The following is a 22,330-nucleotide window of genomic DNA, read 5'->3' as shown; positions in this document are numbered from 1 at the left end:
GACAACCATGAAACAATGTGGTAAGAGATAGAAAAGAGACAATGCAAGGTATTCTTAGATCCTGCAAGTGTAATAGAGGACCAGACAAGTGATAGGGCTAAAGACTGCCTGGAAGAGAATTCAAGAAAGACATGAATGGAACTAAGTTTTTTAAGAGGGAAGGGGCTACTTTGTAAAGCAAAATAAGTTCTCATTAACCTAAAAAATTTTTAAAAGCTAACACATGCATATTGGAACACATGCCTATAGTACTAAATTCAAAAGATTATGAAGATTTCTACTCAGAAGGATCTTTTCCTATCAATACTTGTATGTATTTATAGAAATATTGTTTGCATCTAATAAGTATATGTATATGAATTTTTAAAAACACAGCAGTATAGCATATTATATGCACTCCAAATTTTGCTGTTTTCAACTAGAGTGCATCTTGGAAGTTATTGCCTATCAGTATAAAACTAAACATAATAAAACCATTATGGTTCCATCTGTATTTTGGGGGTTTTCTTACTGATAATCATAAGGTTTTATAATTATTATTCGGCTTATCTTTATTATAACTCCTTTGTGAAATATATTAACATTTCCATTTCTATTACTAGCATAAGACTGATATGAATGATGATGCACTCATCCACTTTTTCTCACCTCCATTCCTTCCAAGTCTAATTTTAATAGTTTATATTTTAGATCTTCTTTTTGCCTTCACCCCATCGCCTACTATATCAGTGTTCATGTTGTTGGAGGGATTAATACAGCAGTGAACAAAGCAAAGCAAACATGTCATAGAGTTTATATTGTAGTGGAAGGGTACAGGCAATGTATAAATTATGTAAGATCTATGGCTGTAAGATCTGTGGGAGGGGGAGCAAAAGCAGCTTGAGTAATGCATTGTGCCAGAGGGAAGAGGGTGGATTGCAATTTTAAATAGATTCATCAGAAAAGGACAGACAAATCATGTGCCATTTTATAAAAGCATGAAAAAGTAAAGGATTTAATTTCTTAATATGTATTTCTCAAGGAGGAACATTCCTATTATCTTTCTCTTTGTTTTATCTCTTATTTATAAGTTAATTTCTCAACTTCTAGATCCCAATATTTCTTTGGCTTTGTTCTTTCTGTCACAATGTTCTATTGTTTCCAAAAACACTTTCAGTAAGTGTTCCATTTACCTAATATTCTATTCTTATTTCATGTACACGATTTCTTCTCCTCTCTGAGAATATTATTCGCATTTTCAAAAATTTCTTATTTGTATTGTGTTACATATATTTTAATCTCACTTCCTTTCGTGTTTCATTTTGTAGTGTCTTCTCAAATGTTACCTATTTCAGACTGAGACATTAAAAACTAAGTGGAAGTGTTATCAACTGACAAATTTTTCATGTAGACTGATCCCATTAGGATCCGGGCATTTGGTCCCAAATATTAACATTTACAAGTTTGTTTGTTTTTTTTCCTGAGACTTCTTTATTTGTTCAGAGAGGAATCTTCTGCTCTCCTGCTGAAGGGAATATATGCCTGAATGACAACTCTCTTGGGTCAGTTACATACAGGGGCAAGAAGTACTTAGATTTCCATTTATTCTCACTGATTTTAATAGGACATATGCCCCTCACTGTCCCCTTTCCTGCTCTGCCTCAGTCTTGAGTCTTTTAATTTCTCCAAAGAATACATTTATAGTCTCTTAAGGATGGCCACCTGACTGACAGATGCAGAGGAAGAGTCTGACTGGTTTAACTTCTTGCATGAGTTTTGTACACCTGCATTTTTTAAGCTCAGAAGCTCATCCTCAAGAGATTCTGCATCTGGGTGCAGCTTGCTTTTGGCTGGACTCCTATTTAACCAGCATTTTTAAATTTTTCAGCTCTGCTCAAGATTCCATCCACATTTTCCCCTTCTTTAGCTTCTGTCTCTTCATCTGTAATACATGAAGAATAACAGCCAACTGGATTTCTACCCAAGAGGGTTATGCATATAAAATAAAATAATCAACTTTAAAAGTGTCTTCTGACCTTTCCAGCACATTCTGGTCTCCTCCTCTCTTTGCTCCCAGTTGTTCAGTTGCCTTCTTCTAATGTTTTTACCACTTCATATTGATTCTTGCCTTGGGGGCTGTTTTACATTTTCTTCCTTCTGCCTGTAGTGCTCTTTCTTACTCTTTTTCTTCATTATCTCTTTGTGGTATAACATCTAGAACATAAAAAATTATATGCAATATATATGTATATGTATATATATATTATATATGTATGTATATAGTATGTATATTTATGGTATAGATTCTAGAACATAGTAATATTATGAACAGTAAATCAATACCCAACTCAGAAAATAAAACATTACCATTTATTTCATCTTCCTTTGTGGCTGTCTCCTAAATGAACCCTTTCTTCTCTTTAGAATTATTCTTTGTCCTACATTCTATAAACCTGATTCCTCTCTGCTTAAGATTATTCTATCACATATTTGTATATGAGTAAACACTCTATTGTTTAGTGTGTTTGACTAGTGGTTTATAAGGAGTAATATGCAGTGTTTTGGATTATGTTTTTAATCTCTCAGTATTATGTTATTATCCTTCACTCATAATGTTGGGTAGTTCATTTATGTTTGTTACTGTAATGAAATTCCAGAATTAATGATCTGTTTTCCTATGTGTGTATATATAATATAATAAACCGCACTGTTGTGATTATCCTTATACATGTATTCTGGTGCACATGTGTAAACGTTTCTCTGGGGAAATTGAGAACGTTTCTCTGGGAAATTGTAAACGTTTCTCTGGGAAACCTTTGAGGGGAATTGCTGATTGAAACAGTATGAGACAACTGAATTTTACAGAATAATGCCAATGAGCTTTTCAAAATAACTATATCAATTTATACCTCCCAAATCAATATTTAGTTGTGTATATTGATCTACATTGTTCAAAGACTTGTTTTTGGCCATCTTTCTATTTCTGGTAATTCTTTACTATGAGGTAGCAGAGCCCCATATACTTTTAACTTACATTTCTCTAATGATTTTGTTTTCCATAGTTTTATTGGACAGTTGTATATATCGTTTGGGAAGTTTGTGTTCAAGTCTCTAGCCCATTTTTATATTGAGTTTTCTGTATTTTCCTTTGAACTTACGAGTCTTTCAAAATTACATATTCTTTATAAATTCTTCATGTTATTTACTGCAATTATCCTCTTCCTTTGTGTGTCTTACCTCTTCACTTACACTGTGGTATATTTTCATAGGCTTTAAATGTAGCCCTATTTATCTATTTTTGCCATATGGCACATTTTTAGTATACCAAAGTGCTCCTTTCCTAATTCAGTTTCATGGATTTATTCTCCTGTGTTATCTTCTAGAAATAATTATTGTTTTGACTTTCACATTTATTACTGTTGACTTAAAATATAATTTTTGGTATGATGTGAAATCATTTTACATGCCCACACCCCCCACACACACATTTAGTGTCCATTTGCCCAGAAACATATTTGCCATATGTTAATTGTACCTTCTTTTTCACAAATTAACCATTTGTGTATATAAGCTTTCTATTACATTCCATGTGTCTATTTGTGTATCTTTGCATCAATACTATACTGTCTGTTTTACCAAATTAAAAATATCTATATATTGGTTTCCCTGCAGCAGAGTTAAGCACACCTTATCCAATGGATCCAACTTATCGTATCAAAAAGTTCTCCTGGGACAACACATGTTTGATAAGATTGATAGCCACCAGGAAAACCAAAATTTTAGTAATGAGACCATGAGATACTTCCCTTAGAGACTGAGACACATCATCCCAGGAGAACTATGGAAATTACATGAAAAGAAGAGATAGATATTAATTGTGCTCATCTTTCTTGTGAAGTTGATACTCCTACTTATCAAGACACAGACTTTGTGTTGAAATATGGACTTGGGCTAATGTACCCTGGGAACCTTATTGCTTCTCTTCTGCAAAACTTGGACAGGACCTGGCTGTGGTTCCAGTGAACCCTATAGCCATGAAGTAGAGGCAATCCAGCTGCTTCCAGCTGTCACTTGTTCCTCAGTGGCAGAGTTCCAACAGTAGGAGCTAACTGCCAGAGTGACTCAGTCTTAATTCACTGGACTGTGTACTTTACAAAGACCCTCTAGAACCAGTGATTTAAAGTACAGCTGATTTTTGATGTGTGTATTACAATTACAGATGCAACTTTTTTTCCCTGAGCATTTTCAATTGGTTTATTTGGTTTCTTAGGGGAAATTCATGGTACTGAGCTCCTCCACAGCTGCTAAGTGTTGAGTTTCTTAATGGTAGTGATGACCTTGATTCAACATTGTTGTAAAGTGCCAAGATCACAGAGGTCAGTTTAAGGTGATCTTTTAACCATCCTTTACCCTGGTAGGCAGGACCAAGGGTAGGCTCTTTATGTAAAATATCAGTGCCCTATAAATCCTTTGAAGTCTTTTGGCAGTTCAAAACGAGAAGATCTAGAATTAAAGATTATCATCAGTCAAATAGAGAGCTTTCAAAGTTTAAATTTGCAATATAAGTTTAAGGGGGAAAAATGGCCTTAAATTTGGTTCACAGGATATAATCTCTCTAGTGCTTTTGAATTTATTTGTTAATGGTTTGGGATATCAATACTGATTACATCAATAATAATATACTTAGTACGATACTTAATATCTACTTGAATCATAAAATACAATTTCAAGTGTGATGTTGAAAGATCATTTTATTTTTAAACATTTAAGGAGAATATGGATATCAGACTGAGAAAACAGGGATATCTCATGGAAATAGTCATTCTGCAATACTTTTTCTGGAGAATCATTGCTGAAAATTCTATTTGTATAATGTGATTAGATGCATGTTCTTGAATTTGGCTCAGTATTAAGACTGCTTGACTGTTTCAGTTTTCTTTTGGCCTTTTGGGTGATAATTTCCTCTTCTTGTCCATTGTGGGGTCATTTTAAGTTATAGTAATCAAATCAGTTCAGTTCAGTTCAGTTCAGTCACTCAGTCATGTCCAACTCTTTGAGATCCTGTGAATCGCAGCACACCAGGCCTCCCTGTCCATCATCGACTCCCGGAGTTCACTCAAACTCATGTCCATCGAATTGGTGATGCCATCCAGCCATCTCATCCTCTGTCGTCCCCTTCTCCTCCTGCCCCCAATCCCTCCCAGCATCAGGGTCTTTTAAACAGAAGTGAAAATATTAACCAAGTAGTATTGGCGTGCTGAAGTCCATGGGGTCGCAAAGAGTAGGACACGACTGAGCAACTGAACTGAACTGAACTGATACAGTAATGACCTCATTACACTGATATAAGATTGGCCATGGCAAATGCAGTGGGATTTCTCAAATTGCTTGACCATGGATCAGCAAAATGCCTTTATTCTCTAGCACTAGCTGCTGCTGCTGCTGTTGTTGTTGTTCAGTAGCTCAATCATGTCCAATTCTTTGTGACCCCATGGACTGCAGCATGCCAGGCTTTCCTGTCCTTCAATATTTCCCAGAGCTTGCTCAAACTCATGTCCATTGAGTCAGTAATGCCATCCAACCATCTCATTCTCTGCAGTACCCTTCTCCTCCTGCATTCAATCTTTCCCAGCATCAGCATCTTTTAAGTGAATCGGCTTTTTGCATTAAGTGGCCAAAGTATTGGAGTTTCAGCTTCAGCATCAATCCTTCCAATGGATATTCAGGGTTGATTTTCTTTAGGATTGACTGGTTTGATCTCCTTGCTGTCCAAGGCTCTCAAGAATCTTCTCCAGCACCACAGTTTGAAAGCATAAATTCGTTAGCACCCAGCCTTTTTATGATCCAATTGTCAAATCCATACATAACTACTGGAAAAACTATAGCTTTGACTAGACAAACCTTTGTCAGCAAAGTGATGTCTTTGCTTTTTAATACACTGTCTAGGTTTGTCATAGTTTTTCTTCATAGCATTACCTGTAGACTGTCATTAAGTCTATATAGCTCACCTTGCTGCACCGACTCAAAGCCTTCTAAATTAAAGCTGGAAAGAGGTATGGTGGTATTTGTCATGAGTTTTTACCATCCAAAATCTTTTTATTTTATTGGATATTATCAGTTAGTCAGTTAGATAGCTCAGTCGTGTCCGACTCTTTGTGACCCCATGAACCGCAGCACACCAGGCCTCCCTGTCCATCACCAACTCCCAGAGTTTACCCAAATTCATGTCCATCGAGTCGGTGATGACATCCAACCATCTCATCAGCTGTCATCCCCTTCTCCTCCTGCCTTCAATCTTTCCCAGCATCAGGGTCTTTTCAAATGAGTCAGCTCTTCACATCAGGTGCCAAAAGTATTGGAGTTTCAGCTTCAACATCAGTCCTGCCAATGAACACCCAGGACTGATATCTTTTAGGATGGACTGGTTGGATCCCCTTGCTGTCCAAGGGACTCTCAAGAGTCTTCAACACCACAGTTCCAACACCACAGTTCAAAAGCATCAATTCTTCAGCTCTCAGCTTTCTTTATAGTCCAACATGACTTACATCCATACATGACTGCTGGAAAAGCCATAGGCTTGACTAGACTAGCCTTTCTAGCCCTTATGGCAGAAAGTGAAGAGGAACTAAAAAGCCTCTTGATGAAAGTTAAAGAGGAGTGTGAAAAAGTTGGCTTGAAGCTCAACATTCCGAAAACTAAGATCATGGCATCTGGTCCCATCACTTCATGGCAAATAGATGGGAAACAGAAACAGTGACAGACTTTATTTTGGAGGCTTCAAAATCACTGCAGATGGTGACTGCAGCCATGAAATTAAAAGATGCTTGCTTCTTGGAAGAAAAGTTATGAACACTCTAGATGGCATATTAAAAAGCAGAGACATTACTTTGCCAACAAAGGTCCATCTAATCAAGGCTATGGTTTTTCCAGTGGTCATGTATGGATGTGAGAGTTGGATTATAAAGAAAACTGAGCACCAAAGAACTGATGCTTTTGAACTGTGGTATTCAAGAAGACTCTTGAGAATCCCTTGACTACAAGGAGATCCAACCAGTCCATCCTAAAGGAGATCAGTCCTGGGTGTTCATTGGAAGGACTGATCTTGAAGCTGAAACTCCAATACTTTGGCCACCTGATGCGAAGAGCTGACTCATTTGAAAAGACCCTGATGCTGGGAAGGACTGGGGGCAGGAGGAGAAGGGGATGACAGAGGATGAGATGGTTTGATGGCATCACTGACTCGATAGACATGAGTTTGGGTAAACTCTGGGAGTTGGTGATGGACAGTGAGGCCTGGTGTGCTGCAGTTCATGGGATCACAGAGTTGGACACGACTGAGCAACTGAACTTAAATGAACTGACTAGACAGACCTTTGTTGACAAAGTAATGTCTCTGCTTTTTAATATGCTGTCTAGGTTGGTCATGACTTTCCTTCCAAGGAGTAAGCGTCTTTTAATTTCATGGCTGAAATCACCATCTACAGTGATTTTGGAGCCCCACAAAATTAAGTCAGCCACTGTTTTCACTGTTTCCCCATCTATTTGCCATGAAGTGACAGGACCAGATGCCATGATCTTGGTTTTCTGAATATACATAAATAAAAATACACAATATGTATACAGCTCAATAAATTATCATGTGAAAATGCTTGTGTGATCACCACTGTGTTGACAGTAAAATGAATATTGCAAAAACTCAAGGAGCCTCCGCATTTCCTTCCAGTTATTGAATTCACTGTTCTACCAGCAACGGATGAAATTCCTGGTTGCTCTACATCTTCAGCAGTATTTACAGTTGTCAGTCTTTCATGTTAGCCATCCCAGTGGATGTGTGATGCCATGATACTGTGGCATTAATTTAGGGAAATTCCATTATAAAATGTGATCTAATAACTCTCTGGGTATTTTAAGCTTAATTCTCTGGATATCCCAGAGATTCTGAGAATGATCAAATATCATGAATATGTTTAATTTCTACTTAAACTATTTAGAGTATCTTCTGTTGTTTGCAGCTAAGAATCCTGCAGATATGAAGAGAAAGAACATATGACATTATGAATTAAATGATTAAAAAAGAAATTACAGAGAAAAATGGCAGAGAAAGAGGAGGTATACAAGTAAAAATAAACAGTTGTCTGATGGGTTACTGGAAATAGATACGTCTAGGCAGGTCTGTTTTCTATGCCACACTCCTGTTTTATAGTGATTAAAATAGAACTGTTAACATTCTATATATTGGGATTTTGAGAAATATATAGGGATAATTTTGGAAAAGTGAGTAATGAATGCAAAGGTTGGAAAATGGAAAGAGTTTGCTCAAACTGTAGTTTTAAGGAGAGATATCACTGACAAACTGAAAGCAGAAAGAAATTGTAAATTTTAAAAATCCAAAAGTGCCGCATGAAATACAGGTGTTTCTTGGTACCTTACATAATCTTTTGCATTTTCATAAGTAGTGTTGATATCATCAGCATGTTTCTCTTTTAATTTTGTCAACAAAACCTTGCTTATCCTCGAAACCAACAATTCTGACCCCAAACCCAGGTATAGTAAATCAGATTTTCTATAGATTCCATCTGGGAGAAGGTGTTTGTTGAATGCTTAGATGTTTTGTTTTGTTGATGATAAAGCCTTAATTGTTAATGGTATAAACTTTTGTTTACAGAAATCAAGTATTTCATTTCATAACAAAGTTTGGAGAATTTAATATCTAAAGCTTTAAGGCAAATCCCATTTATGCATAAAGAGTTTAACAAATTTGCTTGATTCAAATGATTATTGAGTATTTGTGTTAACCTGCCCTTCTTTATTTATCTTTGAATTTTATACGACTTTTCCAAGCTCAAGTTTAAAATCAAAGTTAAAAACACTGAAAATGAAGCCATAAGCACTGGACTGGGTATTATTTCAGGTATTTTCTAAGTTCTGAAAAATATTTAACATCATAAGCATCATTTTCCCTAATGTATTAAATAAGAATATAGGCAGACTTTGTGCAGACTTTACTGAAGAGGGGTGTGTGTGTGTGTGTGTGTGTATTTATGTGTGTGTATGTACATGCTCAGTTTTAGTGCACTGAAGTCATACACTAAGTGTTTTATTTTCTTAGGTGACATTTTATTAAAAGGATGAATAGCATTATAGTTCTCTTGCTTTTCAGTACCCTCTTTGCATGACAGGTTGCCTGGTGACACTGTGAAAGTGAAAGTCACTCAGTTGTTTCTGACTCTTTGCGATGCCATGGAGTATATAGCCCATGGAATTCTCTAGGATAGAATACTAAAGTGGGTAGCCTTTCCCTTCTGCAGGGGATCTTCCCAACCCAGGGATTGAACCCTGGTCTCCCACATTGCAGGCGATATCTTTACACTGTGTTTAGTGTTTAATTAGCAGTACATATATGTGTATAATTTTCTTCTATAAACTAATAAAATAATTGTGTTAATGTATCTTGAGTTTATATAAAATTATTCACACAATGATAACACTTTCTTGAATTCTTCCAAAAAATATACCTTGACTTGCAGCGGTGTTCATTCATTGAGAAATATTTATTAAATGTTTACTATGTCTCAGATACTGTTTGTGTTTCTGGAAAGTATAGTACAAAAAGACCAAATCTGTGACTTTTGAAAGATTAAATTCCAGTATTCAGAGATAGTGTAAATAGAAAACTAATTCACAGAAGACTCATGGAATCTAAGCTCAAACTTACTACAAGTATCATAAATTTGACTATTGACTTGCCTTTTTATTAAACTAACATTTCTAGCATCAGTAAAGAATTACACAAAAGCATCACTTTGGTTCTATTCAGCACCAGATAAACATATAGAAAATAAGTCTGCCCAATCAGTCTGCACTGACATTGAAGGTGTATTGTTTATTAAAAAAAAAAAAAGAAGAAGCAAAAAAAGTAAATGGGAAAAAGTGCAAAGATTTTTAGGAGCATTGCTTGAAATAATGTTAAGAAGTGGAAAGATTTTCAATCTCCAACCCTGAGACACTAGACCCAAGGTTAGGAGAAGGGATTGGATTCTGTGAAGGCGCAACATTACTGTGAAGGATCCTATGGGGCAAGACCATTATAATGTGAAAATTATATCTGAATTGTCAGGAAAGTAGACCCACTATTGCTAATCAGCAAAACAGTCATAAAATGAGAAATAAATCAACAACTTTTTATCTGAATATATAAATAAACCAAGATTTAACAAATGAAGAAGGGAGGCACTAGAAGAAAAGCAGAGTATTACATTTAGGTATGAATGTGGTACCTAGGAATAACTTTAGCAAATATTGCTTCAGACCGCTGTGTCCTTTTAAGCCACTCATGCCAGACTGAGGCAGGGCTTTCATGAGAGTTGCTAGCCAGGTAAGGAGGGAGAAGGGAATTGCTATTCAAGTCTGTTCAGTAATTAATAGGTGCTTTTATATGTGCCATTTTAGTCTATTATATATATATATATCCCTATTTGAAGTGGAAAACCAAGTTTATGAAGACTGTGACTTAGCCAAAGTTCTACCAAGTTAGTAGTAGAAACAGAAATGATCTTCCAATTTCTAGTCTATTATTGTTTTACAACCTTCTGTGTAAGTCATTCTACATCAAAAGAATTCCACCATCCCATCCATTATACTGCTCTTCCATGTAAGACCATGAATTTTTTCAATTCCATTTTATCTTATTCTTGTCTTTTTATGCTAACGCCAAGTCCTGCTTAGAGGAAAAAAAAACACTTGACTCATCCACACCCAGTGTGTAACTGTATTATTACAAATGCAATCTTTTCATCTATATTAAAATACTTATTAACAACCACTAGAGTCAAAACACAGTATTTGTATCTAATAAGATGTACAGTCATGTGCAAGAACCAACATTTCCTAAACTTAATTTTCAAGCCTGGAAAATCTAAGATCATAATGGCAGCATGTTGAATATAAGTATTATAGTCTTTATTTCTCACCCTTGTTTCAACAAAGAATGTGATGGTGTTTCTCCCTTATGGGAAAAAAAAAGTCCTCTCTGATAGGATTATTAATGAGTTGGTATATGAATTAAAAGATGCTTACTCCTTGGAAAAAAAGTTATGACCAACCTAGATAGCATATTGAAAAGCAGAGACATTACTTTGCGAACAAAGGTCCGTCTAGTCAAGACTATGGTTTTTCCAGTGGTCATGTATGGATGTGAGAGTTGGACTGTGAAGAAAGCTGAGCACCAAAGAATTGATGCTTTTGAACTGTGGTGTTAGAGAGGACTCTTGAGAGTCCCTTGGACTGCACGGAGATCCAACCAGTCCATTCTAAAGGAGATCAGCCCTGGGATTTCTTTGGAGGGAATGATGCTGAATCTGAAACTCCAGTACTTTGGCCACCTCATGTGAAGAGTTGACTCATTGGAAAAGACTCTGATGCTGGGAGGGATTGGGGGCAGGAGGAGAAGGGGACGACAGAGGATGAGATGGCTGGATGGCATCACCGGCTCGATGGATGTGTTTGAGTGAACTCCAGGAGATGGTGATGGACATGGAGGCCTGGCGTGCTGCGATTCATGAGGTCGCAAAGAGTCGGATATGACTGAGTGACCAAACTGAACTGAACTGATATGAAGGAAAAACATGAGGGGCAAGGAGGGAGGAGAATTCTAGGGGGAAAAAATGAACAAAAGACAAGAGCCTATACAAAGATTCTGTGGAGTAAGGGACATCAGTTATCCAAGAACTTAAACAAGCCAGTGTGACTAGAATGAAGAGAATTGAGAGGACCATGATGTTAAGATGAGGCATGGTAGGAGCAAGACCTTATAAACCTAGAAGGCCATGGATAGAATTTTGGTCTTCCTTGTAAACTCAGTAGGAAGCCAGTGGATTATTTTAATAAAGAGATGATTGTAAACTATGATAAAGTTAGGTTCATAGTTTTTAAATAATTGTAGATGAAACAGTCCTGGAAGAGGATAAGAGCAGAGACAGAGAGGCCAATGAAAAGACTCTGTCCTAGGGTAAGAGATGGATTGCAGTGACTTTCAATAGGGTGGCAGTAGTGGAAGAGATAATCTTCCCAAGTGGCTCAGACTGTAAAGAGACTGCCTGCAATGTGGGAGATTCAAGTTTGATCCCTGGGTCAGGAAGATCCCCTGGAGAAAGGAATGGCAACCCACTCCAGTATTCTTGCCTGGAAAATCCCATGGACAGAGGAACCTGGCCAGCCCCAATCCATGATATTGCAAAGTCCATGATATTGCAGAATCAGACACGACTGAGTGACTAACATACACAGTGAAAGAGGAAAGAAATTGGTGAACATGACATGAGTTCTGGAGCAAGAGTCAACAGGATGGGCTACTGAATTGGACTTGAAGGAGAGAAAGGACTCCAAAATACCTCCTGGGTTTCTGACTGTACAATTGATACTTGTTGATTGAAGTTGATAGTGTTCACTAACATAGAGAATATTAAAGAGAAGAGCAGTTATGGACATGGGTCATTAAGTTATCCCAGTAGAAAGGTTATGTGTGTGTTAGTTGCTCAGTCGTGTCTGACTCTGTGACCCCACAGACTGTAGCCCACCAGGCTTCTCTGTCCATGAAATTCTCCAGGCAAGAATACTGGAGTGGATTGCCATTCCATTACCCAGAGGAACTTCCCAACCCAGGGATCACAGGTAGATTCTTTACCATTATAGAAAGTTTATATAGATTGAAATATATAGTTCTGGGGTTCTGAAGACTAGTCAATCCTGGAGATAAAATTTTGAGAAACGTCAGCATATGAGCAGTAATCAAAACCTTCAGTGGGGATGAGATTCCATGGACAGAAAAGTTTTGAATGGTAAAAGAGTGGGGCTAAATCTGAGTTTTTAATTACTCAGAAGGCACAAGGGGATACATCTATAAAAATGATAAAGGAGAGCATAACATCATCTACATCAATAAAAGAGAAACTTATAAGTGAGAGTGATTAGCAGTATTGAATCCTACTGACAAGTCAAAAAAAAATAAAGACTGTAAAATGACAAATTCCTGCTGACAGTGTGTATAGAGTTAAGTTGGCAGCCAAACTGATCCATTGTCCATGTCGAAGTGTCAGAGTGCTTTATTCCACACTTGTTTAATGGTAAAGAAAGGGAAAGTATAGTTGTGTGCAAAATATTCTGAAGTGTTACAAGTTTTCTGGGGCACAACTAGTCACCCTGGGAAAAAATTCCAAGGAAAAGAGACTAGAAAGTAGCCTTGGAGGTACTGACTGGCACTAGCACTAAATTAGATTTGTCCTGCTATTTCATTCTCAGCATGGTTTTCCATGGCAACCAAGCTTAAATGGTTCTGCTAGGTGAACAGGTCAATACAATTACAGCCATTTGTCTTATTACTCTTATTTGTCATATTAGAAAGTGCACATTTTTGTTTTGGAGCCTATTAAGATTTGGTCAAATTTCTTATAACTGTTTCAAATCAAAGTTATTTTGCAAACAAGGAAAAATATATCTTAAAACTAAATTTACCTGAGGAACATTTTTTCACTGTGTACATTAGGGAGCAAGTTATGAAAAGAATATAATGAATATAATGAATTTTAAATATAAAAACATTATATCCTGCTGGACAATACAGAGGGATTGATTAAAAAAACTTTACAGATCAATTAGTTCGTAGAAGTAAAATGCATGCCTTTGTGAAGCTCAATACACTCTCATAAGTTTATTTTTCTTATTGAAAACAGCAGATATAAAATAATGAATCATTAAACTCAAAGCATAAACATAATTTTTTTTATTTATGAAAGATACTAATGATTTAAATTTTTACATATACTACCTAATAAGAAAAAATCCCAATATAATATTTTGACTGACAGAGTGGATGTGGATTTCCTAAAGTGACTTTACACAATGGAGATGCAAATTAAATGATTGTTCCTGCAAGCCTATAATAGGGAACTGAAAACCAGCACAGGTCCTTTTAGCCCATGTTCTTTGCTCTTTGTTCTGTGGTGTGAGATGTATTTTTTTTGCCATCACTATTCACGTGTAAGCAATTTTAGCTGAGTATTAAAATGACTCAGTTTTGATTTCTAGGAACAAATAATTGTAAGGGGCCAGAATTCGTTCATTTATAGTTGGAAAAAACTCCTTTCTGAGATCCTTTGCAGTCCTTTCTAAGTAGAATACTCTATTTCATTTCATTAAATGAAATGAAAATAAAAATGTCAACTTAACAATTTATTTTTAAAAATTCAATTTAATTTTTTCTCAAGAAAAAAAAAAAAAACCAGGCTGAAATTACAACATTAGTTGTTATTAATAATATATCACAAAGCTGAAAAATAATTAAGGCCTAATTATTCATTAAATGTTTACTGCAATTCATTGTTTCACTTGATTAGTTTATGTTGATTTCTAGGAAAGATAATCCGAATTTGGATTTATCTGTGCCCTGAGCTACTGATTATTCTGGATCATTTGTTCTGAGCATCATCTGAATTTGCAGATGTTTACTTGCCCCTTTAGCATTTATGACAAAACAAAGCAGTATTTCTTCCTCATGAAAGCAACCAATTTGGCACAAAATTTCTATTTTAAGCTAATAAATTCTACTTGGGACAACAGTGCTCTAAGATGCAGGGAGAACCAAATACATGACCCATGAAAGATGTTTATATGTTTTGGGGTGTTTTTTTTTTTTTTTTTTAGACTAGTAGTAGCCTTTATTAAATGCTATATCCTCATTCAGTTCAGTTCATTTCAGTTCAGTTCAGTCACTCAGTTGTATCCAACTCTTTGTGACCCCATGAGTCGTAGCACGCCAGGCCTCCCTGTCCATCGGGGTGTTTTCTTTTAATTGAATGAAAGATTCTTTAAATTCTATAGTACTTTACAATTTTCAAAATTTTCTCACCCATGATTCATATAATCCCATAATAACTCTTTTCCCTCTACCTTTACGTTTCCCCTCAGCCCTTCTCCCACTGGTAACCACTAGTTTGTTCTCCACTTCTGTGAGTCTGCTTCTTTTCTGTTTTGTTCACTAGTCTGTCGTGTTTTTTGGATTCCACACATAAGTGATAGTACACTGTATACCCAAAAAAACAAAAACACTAATATGACAAGATGCATGTTCCATAATGTTCATAGCACAGTTATTTACAATTGCCAAGATATGGAAGCAACCTAACTGTCCATCAATAGGTGAACGGATAAATATGTGTATGTATATGTGTGTGTGTGTGTGTATATATACACATATATATATACACACACACACACACATACACATACATCTATGTGTGTAAGTGTATAGGCTTTCCAGGTAGCACTAGTGGCAAAAAACCCCCCTGCCAATGCAGGTGGATATAAGAGATGCAGGTTAGATTCCTGGGTCAAAAAGATCCCCTGGAAGAGGGCACCGCAATCCACTCCATTATTCTTTCCTGGCAGAATCCCATGGACAGAAGAGCCCTGGGGGCTGCCATCCATAGAGTCGCACAGAGTCAAACACGACTGAGGCGACTTATCAGGCATGTGTGCGTGTGTGTGTGTGGGTGGGTGGGTGGTGGAATACTATACAACCATAAAAAGAATGAAAATTTGCCATTTGTAGCAACACAGATGGACTTGGAGGGCATTATGCAAAGTGAAATAAGTCAGTCAGAGAAAGACAAATACTGTAAGATGCTACTATCTTGAAAATCCTACCAGGAAGAGATTTCTACGTCTCTGGAAGACAGTGAAGATAGACAGCTACCTTATTTCATTATATCCCACTGTTTCAAATTATGCTATCAACACAAGCCAAAAACTCACGTTTATGACTTGGTGAAGTTTTTTGGTTGTAATGTCTCTCTCTCTGTCTCCCCCACACACACCCCACCCTTCCATACGTATACACTATACATGTGCACCACAATTTCTTTGAGTTTTATTCTGCCACCAACTTGGCCATGTTAACACAAGGTATTTTTGCTATACCCCTTCATGTACAAAGTAAACAAATATTAGAATGCTTGGAGCTAAAAATAACAATTGAAGGGAGAAGGGAGAAGGGGAGAACCTTGTTCATCTTGTATGTTTTCTTTTTATATTTCTTTTGGTCTGTAATTAGACAAACAGAATGAAATATAGCAATAACATGAATCATTGAATCATGTAATACAATTTATGTGCTCTAATCCACAAGTCAATGTAATGGTATTAATTTTAATAATTCTAATTACATCATGGAACATGAAAGTGAGACTTTTAATAAGGTGGATGAGAGGGTTACTCTACTCACCCAGCAAATATATTTGCACACATATTCCCCATAAGCAGGTTTTCAATCATTAAGATGTTTTGAAATAACTAGAAAACCTTTATTTTAATGTTTTGCTTAGCTTTCCCTCTTATTGGATCCAACACTTTACAGGACGTTTCATGGTTCTGAATAATTTTAATAAGTGTGTTAACTCATGTTTTAGTTTTGACATCTAGCAAATGAGTTGGAAACCAAAGCAATGCAGTATTTGTTGCTGTTTGCATGTCAGGAAGATTGACAGTCTGTTTGTGCCTACTTTGCTGGTTATAACATTATGTAATGTAGGTCACAGTACAGTTTAAGTTAGTTGTTTTCAATAATGGAGCTGAGAATCACTGTCACAACTCTGTATTACAAAATATAAATCACATATATACTATTACAAATGCAAAATCAAGTCAAATTATAAAAATTTATCAGGTTACTCTTCTAGTTATGCCATTTTCCCTTGTGTTCAGATACCAGTTTTTGAGTGGGAAATATAATATTGAAATAGCAGCACAAATACAAGGAATTGATCATAATGCTGGGTAAGCATAAAGTGTTGTATAGTTAACATCATATGTGTATGTTCTAGTATAAAAATTATAGAATCACTGATACAGGTAATGTATCAGTGACTAAAATTATTTATATGTATTATATATTTATATATAATGATATATATAAAGTAGAAAAATCAATATGTCTCTCTGTCACTACTGACCATACTGTGTAAGTCTTCTGTTAACTGAATGATCATCTTATTGGTATAAGTAATCACCCTGAAAGTAAAAGTTATGCACCGAGTCTTCCGTGACTTATGAAGAAGCTTGCATTTTGCAAACTTGTAAGCTTGTTTGGTAAATTAACAGATTTGACACTTGGGTATTTATTTGCTCAATACCATAAACAAATAATGCAAATTCTAATTGTATTTGTTTGGCTCTGTGTGATACAGCTGTTCCATTTGGTTCTCCCAAACTCAGTGTCCACCTTTCTGCCCTCTGTGCAGTGCTCCAGGAGGTTAAGCTCTGTGGACTACATCTACTTTGGTCTCTGGGTAACTCTGGCAAGAGACCTGAAGGAAGAAGAGAGGAGGGTCATGTCAGGACAATATGACCCCAGCTCTGCCTGGCGGCTCTGTCATTAGTTGAATCCTCAGGTGAAGATCACAGCTCTGTTAGGTGGCCATCAACACAGAGAGCTTCTCTATCACTCCTCATTCCTCTTCCATTGCCCAGGTTCCAACAGCAAGTCTCTCCCGCTCCTCATCAGGACTAAAGATGGTGATGGGGTCCAGCTTCCTGTTATGACTAGGCTGGGATCCTGCAGTCCCTGGAGGTCCCCTTTAACCTCACCCACATTTTTATAAATAGTTCCTTTAGTAAATGATCCTTAAATTATTCAGTCTAATGTGTCTTCTCTTTCCTGCTGTTGCCTTATCTGAAACACTAATCACAGTGGAATAAATTCTGAAAACAGAGAATGTTCTTGACATTGCCAAATCATGTTGATTTAATTTTTAACTATTATTTAATGTTATTTATAGCGTTACAATTTTTATTCCAACTATAACGGTTTTTATAAAAACCTATTCCGCATGCCACAGAAAATCAAAACTCTGACAAACTTCACAATTAACTTAAAGAAGAAAATAATACATGATGTTGAGCTGAACTATCCTACTATAAAATGATACTAAGCATTTCATATGACTTTTCACTCTTAGATATATATGATAAAATTGTTTGAGGTTAACAAGTCATGGTTACTCTGCCTACCTCAGTTTGTGATGCCCATGGCTTCATTCCTTGCCTTAACTCACACTGATTTCCCTGTGGTTGTTTGTACATGCCAAGCTTATTTTGTACTCAGTGTCTTTTTATGTGTAGGAAGACCACCTCCTTCTGTGTTTTACTCCTTCACATTACTCAGTTCTTAACTCAAATGTGACCATCTTAGGGCTTCCTCTATCCTGTCTAAAATATCTGTCTACCACCCACCAAACTCTGTACCTGATTTCTTTGCTCTCTGGCATTTTTATTATCTTAAAAACATGTTTTTTTTGCTATGAATGTATTATCAATTTTTCTTCTGACAATGATTTCATTCTGGCAATGATTGTAAACTACTTAAGTGAGAGATAAACTTCTTTATGTGATACAGTTCCCACAGTAACAAGAAAAAAATGTGTTTTCCATGAAAATTCAATATTTACTGATAATAACATCAAAATGGCCACAGGAAAAAAACTTTGCACATCATTTATTCTACTTCCTCTTTAAAAGCACCTTAATTTCATCCATAGTATTTGGATTAGAGTTGAGGCATATTAGAATATTTTAATATAATTTACATTGCAAGTAAAAAAGATATTCTGCTGTGTGGTCTTATGTGTATGTATCTAATAATTTCAAGGCAATTTTTCTCCCCCATTGCCCTTTCCTTTCCTGCACCCTAACCTTCCTTATTCCTATTGAGCTTATTCTAGTTAATAGAAAAGATCATTAAAACATATAACATAAATATGAATGTATGGATAAATTAAGGAAAAGGGTGACAGCTGTGGGAGGATTTTGAGCCAATTAATAATCTAGTCTTTGTTTGAAAAGTATCACTGTAGCTGCTTTATGGAATGTAGACTGTAGAGGGGGTAATTGTGGAAGCAAGATGACTGCTAGGAGGCTATTGCAGTAATCTAATTGAAACAGGAGGCTGTTTTGGACTAGAAGACAGGCATTAGGGTTAATGGGAGCAATATGTATAACAGTATATTTTGGATACCAGAAAAGATAAAATGAGGAGTCAAAGATGACCTATATGTTGGTGAGGTGATGTTATGATTTTTAGTGTAAGGGAAAACTCCTTCTCCAGGGGATTTTCCCAACCCAGAGATCGAGCCCGGGTCTGCATTGCAGACAGATGCTTTACCATCTGAGCCACTAGGGAAGCCCAAAATAACAACAAAACCCCAACTCTGATGCTATATCTACTATGTAGATGAAGGAAAGACTGTGGGTAATTTCCCAGCTGAAGAACGTAATCACAAAAATTAATTCAATGTGTAAGTGATAAATATCAGGTGATGTCTAATGGTTGTATGATTTTTGTCAAGTAACATTGCTGCTGCTGCTGCTGCTAAGTCACTTCAGTCGTGTCCAACTCTGTGCGACCCCATAGATGGCAGCCCACCAAGCTTCCCCATCCCTGGGATTCTCTAGGCAAGAACACTGGAGTGGGTTGCCATTTCCTTCTCCAATGCATGAAAGTGAAAAGTGAAAGTGGGCACCCTTGTCTTGTTCCTGACTTTAGAGGGAATGCTTTCAATTTTTCACCATTGAGGATAATGTTTGCTGTGGGTTTGTCATATATAGTTTTTATTATGTTGATGTATGGTCCTTCTATTCCTGCTTTCTGGAGAGTTTTTATCATAAATGGATGTTGAATTTTGTCAAAGGCTTTCTCTGCATCTGTTGAGATAATAAAAAATAAGGTTTTTATTTTTCAATTTGTTAATGTGGTGTATTACATTGATTGACTTGTGGATATTGAAGAATCCTTGCATCCCTGGGATAAAGCCCATTTGGTCATGGTGTATGATCTTTTTAATGTGTTGTTGGATTCTGATTGCTAGAATTTTGTTAAGGATTTTTGCATCTATGTTCATCAGTGATATTGGCCTGTAGTTTTCTTTTTTTGTGGGATCTTTGTCAGGTTTTGGTATTAGGTTGATGGTGGCCTCATAGAATGAGTTTGGAAGTTTACCTTCCTCTGCAATTTTCTGGAAGAGTTTGAGCAGGATAGGTGTTAGCTCTTCTCTAAATTTTTGGTAGAATTCAGCTGTGAAGCCGTCTGGACCTGGGCTTTTGTTTGCTGGAAGATTTTTGATTATAGTTTCAATTTCCGTGCTTGTGATGGGTCTGTTAAGATTTTCTATTTCTATTTTCTATTTCTTCCTGGTCGAGTTTTGGAAAGTTGTACTTTTCTAAGAATTTGTCCATTTCTTCCACATTGTCCATTTTACTGGCATATAATTGTTGATAGTAGTCTCTTATGATCCTTTGTATTTCTGTGTTGTCTGTTGTGATCTCTCCATTTTCATTTCTAATTTTATTGATTTGATTTTTCTCCCATTGTCTCTTGATGAGTCTGGCTAATGGTTTGTCAATTTTATTTATCCTTTCAAAGAACCAGGTTTTGGCTTTGTTGATTTTTGCTATGGTCTCTTGTTTCTTTTGCATTTATTTCTGCCCTAATTTTTAAGATTTCTTTCCTTCTACTAACCCTGGGGTTCTTCATTTCTTCCCTTTCTAGTTGCTTTAGGTGTAGAGTTAGATTATTTATTTGACTTTTTTTCTTGTTTCTTGAGGTATGCCTGTATTGCTATGAACTTTCCCCTTAGGACTGCTTTTACAGTGTCCCACAGGTTTTGGGTTGTTGTGTTTTCATTTTCATTTGTTTCTATGCAAATTTTTATTTCTTTTTTGATTTCTTCTGTGATTTGTTGGTTATTCAGCAGCGTGTTGTTCAGCCTCCATATGTTGGAATTTTTAATAGTTTTTCTCCTGTAATTGAGATCTAATCTTACTGCATTGTGGTCAGAAAAGATGCTTGGAATGATTTCTATTTTTTTGAATTTACCAAGGCTAGCTTTATGGCCCAGGATGTGATCTATCCTGGAGAAGGTTCCATGTGCGCCTGAGAAAAAGGTGAAATTCATTGTTTTGGGATGAAATGTCCTATAGATATCAATTAAGTCAAACTGGTCTATTGTATCATTTAAAGTTTGTGTTTCCTTGTTAATTTTCTGTTTAGTTGATCTATCCATAGGTGTGAGTGGGGTATTAAAGTCTCCCACTATTATTGTGTTATTGTTAATTTCTCCTTTCATACATGTTAGCATTTGTCTTACATACTGTGGTGCTCCCGTGTTCGGTGCATATATATTTATAATTGTTATATCTTCTTCTTGGATTGATCCTTTGATCATTATGTAGTGACCATCTTTGTCTCTTTTCACAGCCTTTGTTTTAAAGTCTATTTTATCTGATATGAGTATTGCTACTCCTGCTTTCTTTTGGTCCCTATTTGCATGGAAAATCTTTTTCCAGCCCTTCACTTTTTGGAAGTTTTGGCCACAGCAATCAGAGCAGAAAAAGAAATAAAAGGAATCCAAATTGGAAAAGAAGAAGTAAAACTCTCCCTATTTGCAGATGACATGATCCTCTACATAGAAAACCCTAAAGACTCCACCAGAAAATTACTAGAACTATCAATGATTATAGTAAAGTTGCAGGATATAAAATCAACACACAGAAATCCCTTGCATTCCTATACACTAATAATGAGAAAACAGAAAGAGAAATTAAGGAAACAATTCCATTCACCATTGCAATGGAAAGAATAAAACACTTAGGTATATATCTACCTAGAGAAACTAAAGACCTATACATAGAAAACTATAAAACACTGGTGAAAGAAATCAAAGAGGACACTAATAGATGGAGAAATATACCATGTTCATGGATTGGAAGAATCAATATAGTGAAAATGAGTATACTACCCAAAGCAATTTATAGATTCAATGCAATCCCTATCAAGCTACCAACGGTATTCATCACAGAGCTAGAACAAATAATTTCACAATGTGTATGGAAATACAAAAAACCTCAAATAGCCAAAGCTATCTTGAAAAAGAAGAATGGAACTGGAGGAATGAACCTACCTGACTTCAGGCTCTACTACAAAGCCACAGTTATCAAGACAGTATGGTACTGGCACAAAGACAGAAATATAGATCAATGGAACAAAATAGAAAGCCCAGAGATAAATCCACGCACATATGGACACCTTATCTTTGACAAAGGAGGCAAGAATATACAATGGATTAAAGACAATCTCTTTAACAAGTGGTGCTGGGAAATCTGGTCAACCACTTGTAAGAGAATGAAACTAGAACACTTTCTAACACCATACACAAAAATAAACTCAAAATGGATTAAAGAGCTAAACGTAAGACCAGAAACTATAAAACTCCTAGAGGAGAACATAGGCAAAACACTCTCCGACATA

Source organism: Bos indicus x Bos taurus, chromosome 11, assembly GCF_003369695.1.
Source record: "Bos indicus x Bos taurus breed Angus x Brahman F1 hybrid chromosome 11, Bos_hybrid_MaternalHap_v2.0, whole genome shotgun sequence".
Lineage (NCBI taxonomy): Eukaryota > Metazoa > Chordata > Mammalia > Artiodactyla > Bovidae > Bos > Bos indicus x Bos taurus.
This window is presented reverse-complemented; position numbering follows the sequence as displayed.